Here is an 18,881-nt window from a genome sequence, read left to right on the forward strand (position 1 = left end):
AGATTATATCTCCACACTGGCCTGGGAACGCCTTGGGATCCTCCAGACAGAGATGATAAATGTGGCCCGGGAAAGGGAAGTTTAGAGTTTTTTTAGTGGAACTCTTGCTCCCGCAACCTGATCCCGGATAAGTGGTTGAAGATGAGATTAGGAACAAATGTGTAATTTTTCAGGATTTAAATTGCACCAGAATATAATTTGCAGGACCTCCCAAACTAGTAAAAAATAAAGCACAATTTATACTCTGGAAACTGTGCTATGTGTAGCCGCATGCTGACACATTGGAGGGGGTTGGGGTCTTACTTGCTGACCAGTGCTCCAAACACCAACCAGATGAATGAGCTGAGCTAGAAACTGGAATCCACAATGAAGTAAAGACCTGTCAACACTCATTATCTTCTTATCTCATTATCGGCTTATTAGCGGCGGCGGTAATACACCAAAGTGCTTGTCAACCACCAATAATACCTCAAGAAGAAGAAAAAGGAGACGCAGAAGAAGAAGAAGCAGTTAAAGGCTATAGGCCTTGTTGGAGGAAGGTAAGTTAATAAGGTGTTAAAAGGACCTACAGAAACGTAAGACTAACGTTTATAAGTGTCGCTTCATTGTTCACATACGGTTAATTTGAGTCCGTTTTAAGCCAAGTGTAACACTTATCTAGTATATCAATTTTCCGATCTCATGCTAGGCTAATGTAGCCCGGTTGTCATTCAGTTCGTTTGCTTTGCGTACTGATTTTATTATTAAACTTCCCCTTGCTTCTTCTTCCTGTTGAGAGTAATGCATCATCTATAATTTATGTTTTATACACGTGACGGACTGGGATAAAAAACCAGTTCTGACGTTTGCAGCAGATCGGCCTAACGCAAATGTTAAGAAAAAGCCTGAGGTAAAAGATAACCGGATGCTTCATAGACACGGACCATTTATAGACAAAAAAAAAAAGGCGATTAATGGCACAAAGTGCAAAATTCATAGGGGGGAAAAAGACCATTCATAAACAGACTTACTGAACGAAGTCAAGTCATACTTATGAGATCACATCTGTGTTATAACTTGTATCTATTGTGTATTATACGTAAGGATTAAACAACTCGAAGCCGTGCATTATACGCGGAGTCTAAAACAGCGGAGTGGTGTTACTCCGCGAAGTGCATTCAAACCGTATAATGCACGGCTTCGAGTTGTTTAATCCGCTTACACCAAGTTCCCACACAGTGAGCTAACACACCAATTTTTAAGTTAACAGAACTTGATAAAAATGTGTAAGTATTTGGGACTATTTTATACCAGTCTCAAGACATTTTGTCTCAGATGCGCTTATCCTGTCTGCGGGTTCGTGCCGCAGCGGGCCACTCACACCGCCCCCTCGCTGCTGTGTGGAGCTCTGACCAACTGGCAACAGGTCCAGAAACTACGCTCCCTGTTTTGATGCCGAGCGCTCCGACAGCCTGCAAGGATAGAATCGTTCTCTTCTTTCCCGTCTTCAATCTTCTCCAGTTCGTCCGATGTTAAATCTTTACGTCGTTGCTTTTGCTGTTCTTCTCGTCTGCTCTCCTCCTCTTTCCATTCCTCAAACATTTTATTTTGGCCAAAAATATTAAAATTCACTTGGAAATCCATGTTTTATCGCATTTCTGTCATTCACCTGTCAAAACACAGCTGATCTGCGCCAACTGATTTGCGCGTTGCTATGGTGACGACCAGAGCGGAGTGATTATAACAAGTGACTTAACTCGCCGAACTATGTGTGCGTATACACGAAAATAATGCACGCCAGTTAGACATGGAATTCTCACTGACCATGGTATAAAGAAATATAATGTATTCATTAGTCTGTATTTTGTTTGTGTGTATATATAGCCTAATCATACATTGTCTCTTCAAATGACTAAAATTGATGACTTTCCTGCCACTAGTTTCCCTCTCTATATTATTGTGTGTATGTATATAAAGTGTGTTTGCACATACCTGTCTATAGTGTAGGCTATATCAGAATATTCTATTACTGTTAATCGCGATATGAATATTAAAATACAACAAACCATTTGTCCTGTATCATGGCTACATGTAAGACATTTACAGAAAAAAAAACACATGAAAATCGGTTTAGTATTCAGAGAGTTATGATGGATTAAATGCACTGCCATAGAATATCCCTACATCACCTGCCATAAACCAGTCCACATTCATCACCTGTGACAGTGCTGTTTTAATAAATAATGAATGATTCTTCATATGTGTATGCATGGCCCTTGTCTATGAATAGTCTCTTTTTTTTTTTTTTGTCTGTGAATGAATGGTCTGTAAACTGAGATAAAACCACAGAGACTAGGATTCAGACATTCATAAAACTGGACCTTTTTTTTCTTCCCCACCTTGACATTTCTCTGCGTTCTCCTCAGTCAGTCCATGAGAAATCACCAGAGGCCTTCTGTCTGACCATCCCCATTACAACACCAAATCAGAAAAAGTTGAAACAATATGGAAAATTTTTAGTGTCAACCCCAGATATTTCATATTTTGTGGGGTGAGCTTCATTTGATTTAATATACAGTGAGGAAAATAAGTATTTGAACCCCCCTTCGATTTTGCAAGTTCTCCCACTTAGAAATCATGGAGGGGTCTGAAATTTTCATCTTAGGTGCATGTCTACTGTGAGAGACATAATCTAAAAAAAAAAAAAAATCCAGAAAATGCAATGTATGATTTTTTTCTTTTTCTTTTTCTTTTTTTTTTTTTTTTAGAATTTATTTGTATGTTACTGCTGCAAATAAGTATTTGATCCCCTACCAACCAGCAGGAATTCTGGCTCACACAGACCTGTTAATTTTTCTTTAAGAAGCCCTCTTATTCTGCACTCTTTACCTGTATTAATTGCACCTGTTTGAACTTGTTACCTGTAAAAAGACACCTGTTCACACACTCAATCAATCGCACTTCAACCTGTCCGCCATAGGCAAGACCAAAGAGCTATCTGAGGACACCAGGGACAAAACTGTAGACCTGCACAAGGCTGCGATGGACTACAGGACAACAGGCAAGCAGCTTGGTAGAAGACAGCAACTGTTATGATTATTTATTAGAAAGTGGAAGAAACACAAGATGACTGTCAATCTCCCTCAGACTGGAATTCCATGCAGGATCTCACTTTGTGGGGTAAGGATGATTCTGAGAAAGCTCAGAACTACACAGGAGGACCTGGTCAATGACCTGAAGAGAGCTGGAACCACAGTCACAAAGATTACATTAGTTACACATGATGCTGTCATGGTTTAAAATCCTGCAGGGTAGCAAGGTCCCCCTGCTCAAGCCAGCACAAGTTCACCAGTGACCATCTGGATGATCCAGAGGAGGCATGGGAGAAGGTCATGTGGTCAGATGAGACCAAAATAGAGCTTTTTGGAATCAACTCCACTTACCATGTTTAGAGCATGAGAACAACCCCAAGAAAACCATCCCAACCGTGAAGCATGGGGGTGGAAACATCATCCTCTGGGGAGCTCTTCTGCAAAGGGGACAGGGCGACTGCACCGTATTGAAGGGAGGATGGATGGGGTCATGTATTTTGAGATTTTGGCAAACAACCTCCTTCTGTTGTGAAAGTGTAGTGACACGGACCCACAACAAGGGGGCGCAAATGAACGGACAATAGGAGAAGTCAAATTTGAACACTTTACTGTTGTGAATGCCACAACTACACACAGCAGATTATAGAATGTATACAAAGTCAGTCAATCAAGGTGTCGTGTGGGCAGGCTCGACGATAGGAGACGTCCGTCTGGAAAAGAACCGGAACAACACGATTTCCTCCGCCACCGAACCAGGAGAATACTGGAGCCGCCAGGTTCCGAGTCCCCCAGGTGGCCACCGTCTCCGCGTGTCGGATCTGGTACTGCTGGCGAAGAGCAAAAACAGTCAGGTGTGGGTGTGTGTACACCCTGTAACAAGTATGGTGGTTATTCCACCTCCACCTTTCATCCACACTCGTGCAGCTACTGTCAATCACTTATCTGGCGGGATGCAGAGCGAAGCAGTCGCGGCATACGCCGGTTCTTCAGGAAGACAGCTGCAACAACGTATTTACTGAAAACAACGTTAGTAACAGGCTGAGAAAGTTACCTCCTTGGTAGAACGATATCTCGGCGACGTGGTGGAGGTATCGTCCTGCTTTTATTAGGGGTGAGGCGCAGATGATTGGTGACAGCTGTCATAGCCGATGAGTGACAGCTGTCACCCCGGCCACTCTTGTGGGGCGGCAGCGCCCTCTCGTGCCTGAAGCCCGCACTTCAGACAGGGCGCCCTCTGGTGGTGGGCCAGCAGTACCTCCTCTTCTGGCGGCCCACACAACACCTTCCTTCAGTAAGAGCATTGAAGATGGGTCATGGCTGGGTCTTCCAGCATGGCAATGACCCCAAACACACAGCCAGGGCAACTAAGGAGGGGCTCCCTAAGAAGCATTTCAAGGTCGTGGAGTGGCCTGACCAGTCTCCAGACCTGAATTCAATACAAAATCTTTGGAGGGAGCTGAAACTCCAAACCTGAAAGATTTGGAGAAGATCTATATGGAGGAGTGGACCAAAATCCCTGTTGTAGTGGGTGCAAACCTGGTGGAAAAACTACAGGAAACGTTTGATCGCTGTAATTGCAAACAAAGGCTACTGTACCAAATATTAACATTGATTTTCACAGGTGTTGAAATACATATTTGCAGCAGCAACATACAAATACATTATTAAAAAATCGTACATTGTGATTTCCGGATTTTTTTTTTTATTTTTTAGATTATGTCTCTGACAGTGGACATGCACCTAAGATGAAAATTTCAGACCCCTCCATGATTTCTATTTGGGAGAACTTGCAAAATCGCAGGGTGTTCAAATACTTATTTTCCTCACTGTACATCCTGCAATTAAGGGCTGCAACACATTTAAAACAAAAAAGGGACCACGTCAGTTTATTCTGTATAAAATGATTAAATCATCATTTTTACACAAGTATTCTTGAAACAAGCGAGAGGATCGATACATGAATGTTTTCAAGTTATTGAATATGTTATTTGCATCAGTCATTAAGAACTACAAACAGTATGATAAATTTCTTTCAAGTAGACACTTTTAAAAATTGAGTGAACATGCTGGAAGAAGATGAGTGAGGGAAGCCAACACAACACCCAGATAACTCTGAAGTAGTTATAGGCTTTTGTGGTTGGAGAAATGGGTGGGCGAGCTGGGCGCTCCCTTAGAGATAGGGTGAGGAGCTCGGAGTCGAGCCACTGCTCCTCCACGTTGAAAGGAGCCAGCTGAGGTGGCTCGGGCATCTTTTCCGGATGCCCCCTGGACGCCTCGCTGGAGAGGTGTTCTGGGCACGTCCCATTGGGAGGAGGCACCAGGGAAGACCCAGGACACGCTGGAGGGACTACGTCTCTCGGCTGGCTTGGGAACAGCTCAGGGTTCCCCCGGAGGAGCTGGGGTGTGTGTGTGTGTGTGTGTGGATTGGGAGGTCTGGGCGGCTTTGCTTGAGGTGCTGCCCCCGTGACCCGACTCCAGATAAAGCGGAAGAAAATTAATGGATGGTTGGAGAAACTGCACATAGTGCAGCTTTTCTCTGTTGCATCACCAGTTGTACAGTTTCATGATGAAGTTGTATAGGCTAGGATTTTATCAAATGAACATTTCCTCTTTCTCTACTCTGGTCCAACATGAAACCATGTATGGGGGTGCAACAGGCAAATGTGTGCACCTTTCCCAGTTTCTCCACTCACATTCACAGAAGCCTGCAGTTATTTCAGAGCTGTCATAGGGTGTCTTCGTAGCTTCCTTCATTAGTGTCCTTCCAGCATGGTCACTCAATTTTTAAGAACTGTCTACTTGACACAGATTTTCCATACAGTACCATGCTGTTAGTATTTCTTGATTGATGTAAACAAAGTCCAAGACATATTTAGTGACTGAAATGTTCATGTGTCCTTCCCCTGACATGTCTCAAGAAACCTAGCTGTAAAAGTGATGACTTAATACTTATATTTAGGATAAACTGACCCCATACCCACTTTTTTGGAATGTGTTATAAGCCTTAAATGCATACATGAGTGGATGTATATTAATAAATAAAATGAAGTTGACCACAAAAAATAGGAATTTTCTTGTATTCGCACTGTCTGCAATGAAACAGAAGTTAAATTAAATGCAATGATCACTCTTTATTTGGATTTTCCATATGGTCCCAACTTTTTCTGATTTTGTGTTGTACTTTTACAGAATAACGTTCTCTGTAAACACAACATATATTCGTTAGTTTTTGAGATATTGGGCCTTTGAAAATGAAGTGTGATACTGATTTTACTATCAATAAGTCATTACTTCTGAACTGTCCATGCTAGGTGCATGAAGTTGAGTTTTTCTTTGGTAAAAATGTCTTTAGCTAGTGTAAAACTCCAGTTCCATATTTAGCAGTTTACAGCTTACTGAAAACTGGAAAAAAAAGTGCTTTGGAGAAATTTTGGTGTTCAATTGTGTTGTCCCCCCATATTGGAAGCACTCGTAGGCTTTCAAATTTTGGTATGTATTTCTCGTGTTGTGCTATTTTGGTGATAGTATTTTTTTTTCTTTGAGAAACAAAAATGTCTGATTTGAGAGATTAAAAATAAAGGAAAGTCACAGTTCCTTGACTGCCACTTGAGACTGCCTCCAACTGGTTTCCATCCATTTCTTAGTTTACATTGTCCAAATTTAGAACAGAAATAAAAATGTTTACAGCCTAGTACAAAAAAAACAAAAAAAAACTGTTTTGGTGTTTATAGATGGTTTCACCCTCCAAAACAACTGTAATGGAGGAGGTGAGACAGGCACTGGATAGAGAGAAGTGATGCTTGACAACTGGTCAATTCATGTAGATCTGGTGAAGGTGCCGGGAGTGACACATGGACAGAGGAAGGAAGATGGGGAGACATGTTGGTAGAATGAAGAGGTTTCTAAAATTAAATTGGGATAGTCTGAAAAATGACAGGAGTACCAGGTGGCATAAGGTGAAGACTGAGATGGCAGTTGCTGACGCCAGATTTCCACATACATTTGTGTTCCCTTTGCAGTCTGTTGCATCTGTGATAAGTGTCTGGAGCCAATAGATACCACTCAAGTCAATAGTTTTTTTTTTTTTTTCCACTAGCATCACTGCATTGTGCTTCCTGTGCAGCACTGCATACTGCTGCACAGCAAATGCGCAACGGGTTATTGTTGACAGATGTCTAAGCTGAAATGCAACTAAATTTCCAATCAGATTGTTAGCAATGACATTGTCATGCCCTGTCATCATGAATATTAACAGCACCCTTACCCACTGTACATGTTTTAAAATAAATACATTTTCAGGAAAAAAAAATTGCTTGAGCACAACACAGCTCCACACTAGTGGTCAAATAGTTGTTTCTTAATTTGATTGACAGCTGTACACGTTCTTTCTCTACTCAAAGAATCATCTGTGTCTCACTGTGCGCACACACACACACACACACACACACACACACACACACACACACACACACCCTGATGCATTCAATATTAGTGGTAAATTTCTGTCTTTCTCAGTCTCTCTCCCACACTGCAACAAACACAACATGTCAGATGGAGAAGAAAAAAAAACATGACGACATGATGGATACGCAAATGTAGTATGTGGAAATCAGGCTGAATGAAGATGCATATAGTGAACTGTAGTTGAACACTAAGGCAGGAGAAAAGTACTGACTGGGCAGACAGAGGGAACATGCTGACAAAGATGTGCCAGCGGTGAGGAGAAACTGCTTTTTGTGCAACTTGTAAATGTATCTTGATGGCTTACCTAAACGTATTATTACCTAATATTCTGTTGTTTCTGTTTTTATATGTATAAAACAGGTGAAAATACAAGTGAGTGCCATTTCCTGAATGCAGCCGAAGCGGACAAACTAATCACATGAGCCATGATTGGTCAGAAATCGAAGCTCGGCTGTGTAGAAGCCAATAACGTAATAACGGCAGATAACGTGATAAATTTTCCATTTTTAAAATATAATAGGCCAATAACGTAATAAAAGTCCTGAACTGATAACGTAATAAGCAACTTGTTTTCCGATGGATTGTTTGTTGTTGTGACTCTTTTCTGAACTTCACACGGTTGTATACGTTTCTTTTATTTCTGTTTAGCACTCTTCTGGTTATTAATTGTATCTACTCTGAACATTATTTAACTATAGTCCTGTTGTAATTCGCTAGCAGTTAGCATCAGTGATGCCGGTAACGCGTTACGCTAATCTGACCACTTTTTTAGTAACGAGTAATCTAATGCGTTAATGTTTCCAAATCAGTAATCAGATTAAAGTTACTTCTCCATGTCACTGTGCGTTACTATTATTTTTCATTGTGGGTCGATAGCAGCATTAAACTTGGTCTGTGGGCAGGAGGTCGGGGTTCGACTGAACTGCCCACTTTCAGCGAGCTGTGAGCTTTTCTTCCACGATTTTTTGCAGCTGCTCGACTCGTCCTCACCTCTTAAAACAGCTGATCCTCCGCAACACGTCAACAGCTAACACTATTTTCCACTCAAATGCACCTAAACTCTCTTTCTGAGGACCACATGATTTTAAAACGCAATAAAACTTTCTTACCTGTAAATCTGGTCCTGTTTTCTGCATAAATAAATGTTATCCATTCTTTGTGCTCAAATGCCAAAGCAGGGGCGAATCCAGATGGAATGGGGGCGTGGGGCAAAGATGTGCCCCCCTCCCCCACAACACCCCTAGATTAAAGGTCCAGTTTTGAAGCTGTTTTTATTACAACTACTAATATTGCTTAAAATAATAATAGTTTCGACAAGTAAAATGTTTAGAGAGAATTTAAATGTTAGAAAAATGTTAGAATTCAATAGTTACATTTATAAACAATGTAGGTTTGAAATTGCAAGTTTTACTGTTACAGTGCTGTCAGCAGTTAAATATGAGGTCAAGAAAGAGGTCTTTATTTTACTTTTTATAAAACAAGTATTTATTTTCATTGAAGTCAAGAAAACTATAAAGTGAGTTTTGGCAAAACAGGTATCATTGTCATGTTGACGTGGGTTGTTGTCGGCAGCTGGGGAAAGTAACTAAAAAAGTAACTATTAATCTAACTTAGTTACTTTTACAATTGAGTAATCAGTAAAGTAACTAAGTTACTTTTTCAAGGAGTAATCAGTAATTGTATCACTTTTTCAAAGTAACTGTGGCAACACTGGTTAGCATTTGCTAGCTAGGTCACTCCTCCCTTCCCACCCGTCGTTATTTTTATAGCTGGTTCTTTTTACCTGGTTAATACTTCTGTTAGTTTTTCAGTCGAACTGCTGTGAATTTTAAGTAATTATTTTACTCCTGTGTAAATCTTAGGAGCGACTAGCATTTTTGCTAGCGGTTAGCTTGCGTTAGCGGCTTCGGACCCTCATCTTCATTTTTTTATTTAATTTTTTTTATATACCTCTGTTAGTGTAACTGTTGTGAACTTTAGCTTAGTACTTTACTCTTGTGTTAATCTTAGGAGTGGTATATATACGAGGTCTGTTAGGAAAGTATCCGACCTTTTTATTTTTTCAAAAACCATATGGATTTGAATCACGTGTGATTGCATCAGCCAAGCTTGAACCTTCGTGCGCATGCATGAGTTTTTTCACGCCTGTCGGTTGCGTCATTCGCCTGTGAGCAGGCTTTGTGTGAGCAGTGGTCCACCCCTCTCATCAGATTTTTATTGCGAATAAATGTCTGAATGATTTGGAGCTTTGCTGCATCAATTTTTTCCAGAAACTGTGAGAGACCTCCAGGTGGTAACCAATCGGAAAATTCAAATGGCTTTGAGGGACAATTTTATGGGGATTACACAGATTAAGGAGTGCTCCAGCCGGTTTAAAGACCGCCCACAGCTGCTGAGAGCATGCCGCGCTCCGAGCGCCCATTGAAAGGCTGAAACCCCGCTGAAACAACCAGATCATTTCCAACGTGAAGACTTTGTTGATCCGGGACGTCGTCTGACTTACACAAAAATGGCAGGAGACGTGGACATCAGTACTTTTTCGTCACATTCCACTGTTATAGGAGTTTTTTTCATGGAAAGGAAAGCGGACGGATGCGCCACCGTGCCGCTCATGGTGCGGCACAAACCACCTCCGTGTTGGTCTCACAGGACGGCTTTGAGATGGTTTTCAGTCGTGTGACTAACCGAGAAATTGTGGATGAGCCTGGACATGCCAGAACATGTCCTGTGAGGCTTCATCACGGCGTTGCTTTGCGCCATGCGGCACCGCCGCGATGCGCGGAATTCCTCCGCTCCTCTTTCCATGACAAAAACTCCTGTAACAGTGGAATGTGCCGTTCATTTCCAAACTGGACACTGTCTTTTATCCAGGACATCCTCTGACTAGCACAGGAATTGCGGAAGACGTGGACATCAGCACTTTTTCGGCACATTGAGACAGACGTGCGCGGGAATTCCGCGCGTCGCGGTTGAGCTGCATGGCGCAAAGCAACGCCGTGATGAAGCCTCACAGGACATGTTCTGGCGTGTTCAGGCTCATCCACAATTTCTTGGTTAGTCACACGACTGAAAACTCACCGACAGCCGTCTGAAAGCCATCTCAAAGCCATCCTGTGAGACCAACACGGAGGTGGTTTTGTGCTGCGCCATGAGCGGCACGGTGGCGCATCCGTCCGCTTTTCTTTCCATGAAAAAAACTCCTGTAACAGTGGAATGTGCCGAAAAAGTACTGACGTCTACGTCTCCTGCCATTTTTGTGTAAGTCAGACGACGTCCCGGATCAACAAAGCCTTCACGTTGGAAATGATCTGGTTGTTTCAGCCTGTCGATCGGCACTCGGAGTGCGGCGCGCTCTCAGCAGCTGTGGGCGGTCTTTAAACCGGCTGGAGCATTCCTTAATCTGTGTAATCCCCATAAAATCGTCCCTCAAAGCCATTTGAATTTTCCGAATGGTTACCACCTGGAGGTCTCTCACAGTTTCTGGAAAAAATTGATGCAGCAAAGTTCCAAATCGTTCAGACATTTATTCGCAATAAAAATCCGACGAGAGGGGTGGACCACTGCTCACACAAAGCCTGCTCACAGGCGAATGACGCAACCGACAGGCGTGAAAAAACTCACGCATGCGCACGAAGGTTCAAGCTTGGCTGATGCAATCACACGTGATTCAAATCCATATGGTTTTTGAAAAAATAAAAAGGTCCGATACTTTTCTAACAGACCTCGTATATTTACTGTTCCTACATTTCTCATACTTCTACTATTTCAGTGTAACTGCTGTGAACTTTAATTCATTTATTTGCATCTGTGTGAGCCTTAGGAGTGGTTAGCTTATCCATTATTGGTTAGCTTGTGCTTGCTTGGCTATACTCTTGAATTTCCTAGTGCACAAAGTACACTACGTTACCTACTTTACACCCTCCATAAATCCTACGTGATGTTGGAAGATAAGGTGGCTCTCTTAGAGAGCCGTGTCCATAAGTTAGAGCAGCTTCTTAACGCAGTGGAGTTAGATGTTACGGGCACTCCAGATGAGGTTAGTGCTGGGCCGGCTAGCGAGCCCATTAGCATCAGCCTAGAAACGCCGGCTGTGGAGGACGGTTTTCGCACTGTGGCGAGGCGGAGGAAGCCTTGTAGGGCTTGGTGCCCGGTTGTGTCACCCTGATCACACTTGCCACTGCGAACTGTGAATCGGTTCTCCCCCTTGGATTTACCTGATGTGAATTCTCCGAGCCCACAAGTGACTTCCACTCCTATCTCCAGGCCGAAACACCGGACTTTAGTGATAGGGGATTCTATCACAAGCAAAGTCAGGTTACAGACGCCGGCTGACGTTAAATGTATTCCTGGGTCCAGAGCTCCCGACATTGCATCCCATCTTAGGGTGCTGACGCTGCAGAAGGGAAGACAGATGAAGGAACATGACATGAGATATAGTCACATAGTTATTCATCTCAGCACCAATGATATCAGGATGAAGAACTCAGAGGTCACAAAAATGGACATAGAGAGGACTTGTGACCTTGCCAGAAAGATGTGTCGGCATTGATTAATAGTCTCTGGTCCCCTCCCAGGGTACTGATGAGGCGTTGAGCAGGCTGACATCATTAAATAGGTGGCTGGCACAGTTTTGTCAACAGCAAGGCTTTAGCTTTATTGATAACTGGCCTTCGTTCTGGGGCCGCCGTGGCCTGCTGATGCCGGACGGCATCCACCCTACTGGGGAAGGCACCGCCATCTTGTCTGCGAACATAGATAGAGCTCTACGGGGGGTAACATTAGGAATGTACAGCAGGCCACGGAGCAGGTGATTAGAGACCCTGCAAGGCTTATGACAAATGTGGGTGTGGAATCCATTAGCTTAGTGGGGAAATTACTGCAGAAAATCCACTATGGTGATAGTGCAGTTTATCTGCCAGGGAGGGAAATTCAACAAGTTGAGACTGTGGCCTGCTCCCGTAGACGTGTCCATAAAAATCATAGAGGAATATGCTTTGCAAACTTAATACCCATTATTGTATTGGATCATGTTGAAATTGAGGATGGCCCAGTAGTTGTTCCAGTAATAGCAAAGATTTCGTGTCTGCTACCTACAACGCGTGTGGAATGTCTCAAACCTAAACCTACTTCTAGGCATCTTATATATGCTATTCTGGAACCACCTCTAAACCCAAACAGTTCAACTGTCAACCCCACTGAGGTCCTTAGACTTGGTCTCATTAACATAAAATCACTGTCCTCAAAATCATTGTTGATTAGTAATTTAATTATTGATCATCACTTAGATATGATTGGGTTATGTGAAACCTGGCTTAAACCTACAGCTGTCCTCCCCTTAGAAGCCTGCCCACCAGCATATACATTTAGTCACGTCCCTCATGATGCGAAGCAAGGTGGGGGTGTTGCTCTTATTTATAAATCTAGGTTAGCTTATTAGCTGTTGGGGGTCACAAATATAACTCGTTTGAGCATCTGATTCTCTGCGCCGCTCAGGATATTACGCATTGCCAAGGTCAGAAGAATAAAAATCAGCCGTATTACTTTGTCACTGTATATAGGCCTCCTGGCCCATATTCTGAATAATTGGATGAATTTGGTGCATTCATCTCTAACTTGTCAACTAGTGCAGAGAACATTCTGGTCATTGGTGACTTTAACGTTCATATAAATAAGCCTTCTGATCCCCTCTGCAAATCATTAATGGAAATTGTGGATGCATTAGGATTTCGGCAATGCATTCGGGATTCGACGTACATTAGTGGAAATACCCTGGATCTGGTTCTCGCACGTGGTATTGCTGTCACGAATATTGACATCATGCCTCTTACATCAGTGGTCTCTGATCACTCACTTATTAAGTTTACAGTTTCGCTGCCTTGTTTAGTGGAACAACAACCTTATTTATTACTGCAGCGATGCATCAACTCCTCAACTAAGACTGAACTAGAAGCTAGACTGCCTGATGTCTTAGCCTCACTTTTGACAAATACCCAGTCAGTAGACAGACTTGTGGATAGTTTAAACTCAGTACTCAAAACGACATTCTACATGATTGCACCACCTGTGTTGAAACCGCGGCCCCCCAAATCGCAGTCACCTTGGTTCAATGATTATCTGCGTGACCTCAAGCATAAAGCAAGAGGTCTAGAACGGAAATGGCGTCGTTCAAAATTAGAAGTATTCCACCTTGCGTGGAGTGATGCTATTTTAGACTGTAAGCATGCATTATTGGCTACAAAGCGGACCTACTATTCTGATTTGATCAACAAAAACAAGCATAACTCAAAGTTCTTGTTCGACACGGTGGCAACACTTATTCGTGGACAAACACCTGTAGCTCGCTCTCCTTTTACAGCACAAGATTTCCTAGATTACTTTGAGAAGAAAATAGATGACATTAGGTTGAACATATCCCAGCATGCCTTAACCCAGCCACTACACCCTGCTATTGAAGTGGGCGCCACTACTCAGGTATTACCTACATTTACAGAATTTGATAGTATCTCTCTAGACCTGCTGATGAAACTCATAACGTCAACAAAAAGCACAGCCTGTTTATTTGATCCTATGCCAACAAAACTGTTTAAGGACCTGTGGCCCACTCTTGGGCCGATTGTGCTGGAAATTATTAATCTTTCTTTAACTTCTGGATCTGTTCCTAAACATTTCAAATCTGCAGTGATTAAACCATTACTTAAGAAACCTAATGTTGACCCTAGTGTATTGAAAAACTATCGACCGATATCAAATCTGTCATTTTGCTCTAAAATTCTAGAAAAAGTGGTGTCACGACAGCTCGTAGACTATCTTACTGAGAATAATCTCTTTGAGCCACTGCAGTCTGTTTTTAGAAAATATCATTCCACAGAGACTGCTCTCACTAAAGTGGTGAATGATCTTCTGCTTACAATGGATTCAGACACCACTACGGTTCTGCTGCTGTTAGATCTCAGTGCTGCATTTGATACAGTGGATCATCATATTCTACTTGATAGGCTGGAAAATCATTTTGGGATTACTGGGAGCGCCCTTGCATGGCTGATGTCATACTTGACCAGTCGTTCTCACTGTGTTTTGTACAGTTACACTACCTCTAACCTTAGTGACATGAAATTTGGGGTTCCTCAGGGGTCTGTCTTAGGCCCCCTGCTTTTCTCCCTTTATATAGCACCCCTTGGGCACATATTGCGGCGTTTTGGGATTACCTTTCACTGCTATGCAGATGATACTCAGTTATATATGCCGATTAACTGCTGGTAATCTCATTCACATAAAATCCTTAGAAGATTGCCTTGCAGCAGTGAGAAGTTGGATGTCTAGAAACTTCCTACTTTTAAACTCTGAAAAGACTGAAATGATGGTTCTTGGTACAGTGAGACATCGGCATCAATCTGACCAGTTAACACTCAGCCTAGGCTCGTGTGTCATACATCACACTGACAAAGTGAGGAACCTTGGGGTAATTTTTGATCCTTCATTGTCCCTTGGCCTCCATATTAGAAATATTACTAGGACTGCTTTCTTCCACCTGCGAAATATAGCGAAGATTCATCCCATCCTGTCTATGGCTGATGCTGAGACCCTGATCCATGCATTCATCTCTTCTAGATTGGACTAGTGCAATGTTCTATTTTCTGGTTTACGGCAGTCTAGCATTATGGGTCTCCAGTTGGTTCAGAATGCTGCAGCCAGACTTTTGACACGAAGCAGAAAGTTCGACCACATTACACCCATTCTGGCATCTCTTTACTGGCTTCCTGTCCCAGTGAGATCAGATTTTAAGGTTCTGCTACTAACCTATAAAATTATTCATGGACTGGCACCTCCCTACCTAGCTGACCTAATTAAACCTTACGTACCGGCCCGGGCTTTACGTTCTCAGGGTGCAGGACTACTTTGTGTCCCTAGGGTGAATAAGAAGTCTGCAGGTCACAGAGCTTTCTCTTATCGTGCCCCTGTTCTGCGGAATGGTCTCCCTGCGTCAATAAAACAATCAGATTCTGTGGAGACCTTCAAGTCCAGACTTAAAAACCACTTATTTTCCCTTTCATATGTCTAGCATACTGGTACAGTTTTTTGTTTTACGCTTTTTACTCTTTTAATTCATGTTATTAGTAATTGGAGCGGGCCGCTGCCTCAACTTCACCTAAATTCTGGGTCTTTTAGTGAAGCTTAGGGCTAGCGGCCGGCGATCACCTTAGTATTTCTTTTTTTCTTGTTGATTAATGCTGGCAAATTAGACAGTATTTTTTTGTCTTGTGTTTGTGTTGGCGACCCTCCTGTCCTGTGCACCAACAGCAATTCTTGTATATTCGTCCGTGAATTGTTCTGTGAATTATTTCTGTAATTTATGTTTGTAGCATGGCCCAAGCAGAGGGTCACCCCTTTGAGTCTGGTCTGCTTGAGGTTTCTTCCTCAGAGGGAGTTTTTCCCTTACCACTGTTGCTCTCGGTGTTGGTAAGGTTAGACCTTACCTGTGTGAAGCGCCTTGAGGCAACTCTGTTGTGATTTGGCGCTAAAGGAAAATAAATTGAAATTGAAAAAAATTGAAATAAATTATTACGTTATCAGTTCAGGAGTTTTATTACATTACTGGCCTGGTTAAAAAAAAAATTTATTTGCAAATGTAATACTTTTGGCCAATAATGTTATTGTTATTTGCCTGGTTAAAAAAAATTCTTTCAAATGTAATAACTGAGCCAATAACGTAGTAATATATTAATATCACTTTATTTAATTTTTTATTATTGGATATAACTGTGAAAATGCATACTCTAAGTCTCTATGTCCCCCCCCCCCCCCTGCATTTAAGACTGTTTGTTTAGCTTGATGGTCAGAATTACTACATCCTGCCCTGCCTTCAGTTCCTTACGCCATTTAAGTTCCAACGCTTGTTTACAAACACAGACAATTACTTATATATTGCATGTAGACCTGTAATATGAAAACTGTGCCGCTTTGAGGATGACCTATTCTCAAATGAAATGACCACACATATTGGCCATGAAAAATGTAATCTTTATTTAACCTTTGGAACAATTGTTCAGGAAAAACGTCTTTCAAGACCCTGAACTGTAAAATAGAACATAAAACATGAGCTACAAAATAACTTTTGTATAATTGTCCCTTTTTTAAAAGAACTAAACAACATAAAAAAATCTAATTTAAATTATTTGCTAACAAAAACAAACAACAACAAAAAAACACCAACTAAAAATGGTCAATACGTCTTCCAGTAGATGTCCTTAATTTTGTACTGGCCAAAGGCCACGTGACTTAACATGATCCGGGCTTTCATCCATCTACTGGCCTTGCTAAACAGCTCTTTAAGACATGTGCTGAGACCTCTGCCATGTCCTGCATCCTTGTAGTTTCATAATGCTAATGGTGCAGTTGTTGTTTTTGTTCCAAATTCTCTGCAAGTTGCTCTCTGATGTAAATATGGGGATGAAATGGTGCAGCTAGGTCACGGAACAAGACGAAGACACGACTGAATGTCCCCAGCATGGACATGTCTTGCTTGAGACAACAGTCAGTGATCATTGATAGGAATTCTGTGATTAGCTATGGAGGCTCATTGACTGACATGGTAAAGTGGCTTCTCTCCACTTTACCCTAGCTGCGGGGATGATATGGCGAGCTCTCAATTATTTTCGCCTAAAGGGATTCCATGAGTTTTTTTTTTTTTTTACTGCACCCTTGAATTCCTTTCCTTGATCATGCTGTATAACCTTCAGTGGACCATTCTCAGTTATGCTCAGGATGTACCGATACGTAGCTCCAGCATGTTTACTCACAATTTCCACATGTCAAGCCGGTCTATCTGGTAACGAACTTGAACTACTTTGGCTTTAATGGATTTTGGAATGGGTTTGTTTTAAAAGGTAGTCTTATGCAGTTGGTAGCGTCTTGATCTGTCCAATGTGTCTTGAACACTAGATTGACTGATACCACAGTATTCTTCTCTGAGGTTTATGTTCAGTTTTCTTGCACCAGAACCTTTAGTTTCATCAAGAGCCTTGTTCACAACTGCAGCGATAGTTGACTTCCTAGCTATCAGTTTTCTGTTGAATGTAATTGCTTGGCCATCCTCACTGAGGGCATAGTGTTGCCTCTTCCACCACTGTCGAACAAGTGCAGCACGCTGGATCCTTGATCTCTCTGCTACAGGAATATTAAATTCCCCCTTGAGTGCATTGAGTATCACATCATAAGTGTCATCTGACAATTGCATCAGTCCGTGTCCTGTACATTCCCAGATGATACAGAGCACAAAGATTGTTTGTAGCATTCTCATCTTTTCAGATCTGTGAAATACATGCAATTGTGTTAAAGATTAAGGTATATTATCCTCTTCTTTAAACTGTAAACTCAGAATATTAAATGCCCTAACATACAAAACCTGACAAAAGCCACAAAGCTTTAATTCAAGGCAATACATGGATATTCATTCTAAAAATATCAGTCTCTTTCCTTGTAGCAGTGCTATCCAGTGACAGTCCTTCAATGCAGTGCCAGATACTTTTAATCTATTGAGGGTTTGTCCCATATTTTTTCTATTAATTTATCCATTCCTTTCCACAAAATTCACCAGAAGTCACCAGCTAAAACACACACACACACACACTTTAAAAAGGTTGATCTGCCCCAACATTATCAAACTGTAATAGTTAATAATATCTAGCCAACAGTTAGCTAGTTAACTGATGCCAACTGTCAGTTAACTTTGAATACGCTCTCAGTAATGTTATGTTCTCTTGCACTAAATATATAAGATTGTATGTGGTATATGCAAGAATTTCAACAAAATTAACTGTTCACCAAAGAAAATTGATCACTGATTAAATTCACCATGTGTGCTAGAAAGGAAGGAAGGGAGTTTGGACAACTGAAGAAAGTCAATGTCACACCAATGCCATTTAGTAGTCAATTATGGGAAATCAAAAAATTAACTGAAAAAAATATATATCTTCAAGAGTGAGTTACATGTCATACCATACATATTTCATATCATACCATTGTCTGTTTGCAAACATGTGCTTCCACTTCATTTGGAGATTAATATTAATATGTTATTGGCTCAGTTATTACATTTGCATAGATTATTTTTTTTGTAACCAGGCCAGTAATATAATAATCAGCCAATAATGTAATAAAAGTTATTACGTTACTGGCCAAAAGTTATTACTTTATCAGTTCAGAACTTTTATTACATTATTGGCCAGTTATTACGTTATTGGCCTATTACATTTTAAAAATTCCAAATTTATTACGTTATCGGCCGTTATTATGTTATTGGCCTGTTACATTTTAAAATTGCAAATTTATTACGTTATTGGCTTCTAC

The 18,881-nt window shown here is 41.5% G+C and overlaps 1 protein-coding gene across 1 annotated transcript in view; it reads left to right on the forward strand.

Annotated features, from left to right (window-relative positions):
• The first annotated feature begins 471 nt into the window (after positions 1-471).
• The window catches only part of LOC117522513 (gastrula zinc finger protein XlCGF57.1-like), a 35,415-nt gene continuing 17,005 nt past the window's right edge, over positions 472-18,881 (forward strand). The window contains exon 1 of the mRNA XM_034183952.1: positions 472-539. The gene's annotated coding sequence lies outside the window, so the exon portion shown is untranslated. The remainder of the gene's footprint in view (positions 540-18,881) is intronic.

Source organism: Thalassophryne amazonica, chromosome 12, assembly GCF_902500255.1.
Source record: "Thalassophryne amazonica chromosome 12, fThaAma1.1, whole genome shotgun sequence".
Lineage (NCBI taxonomy): Eukaryota > Metazoa > Chordata > Actinopteri > Batrachoidiformes > Batrachoididae > Thalassophryne > Thalassophryne amazonica.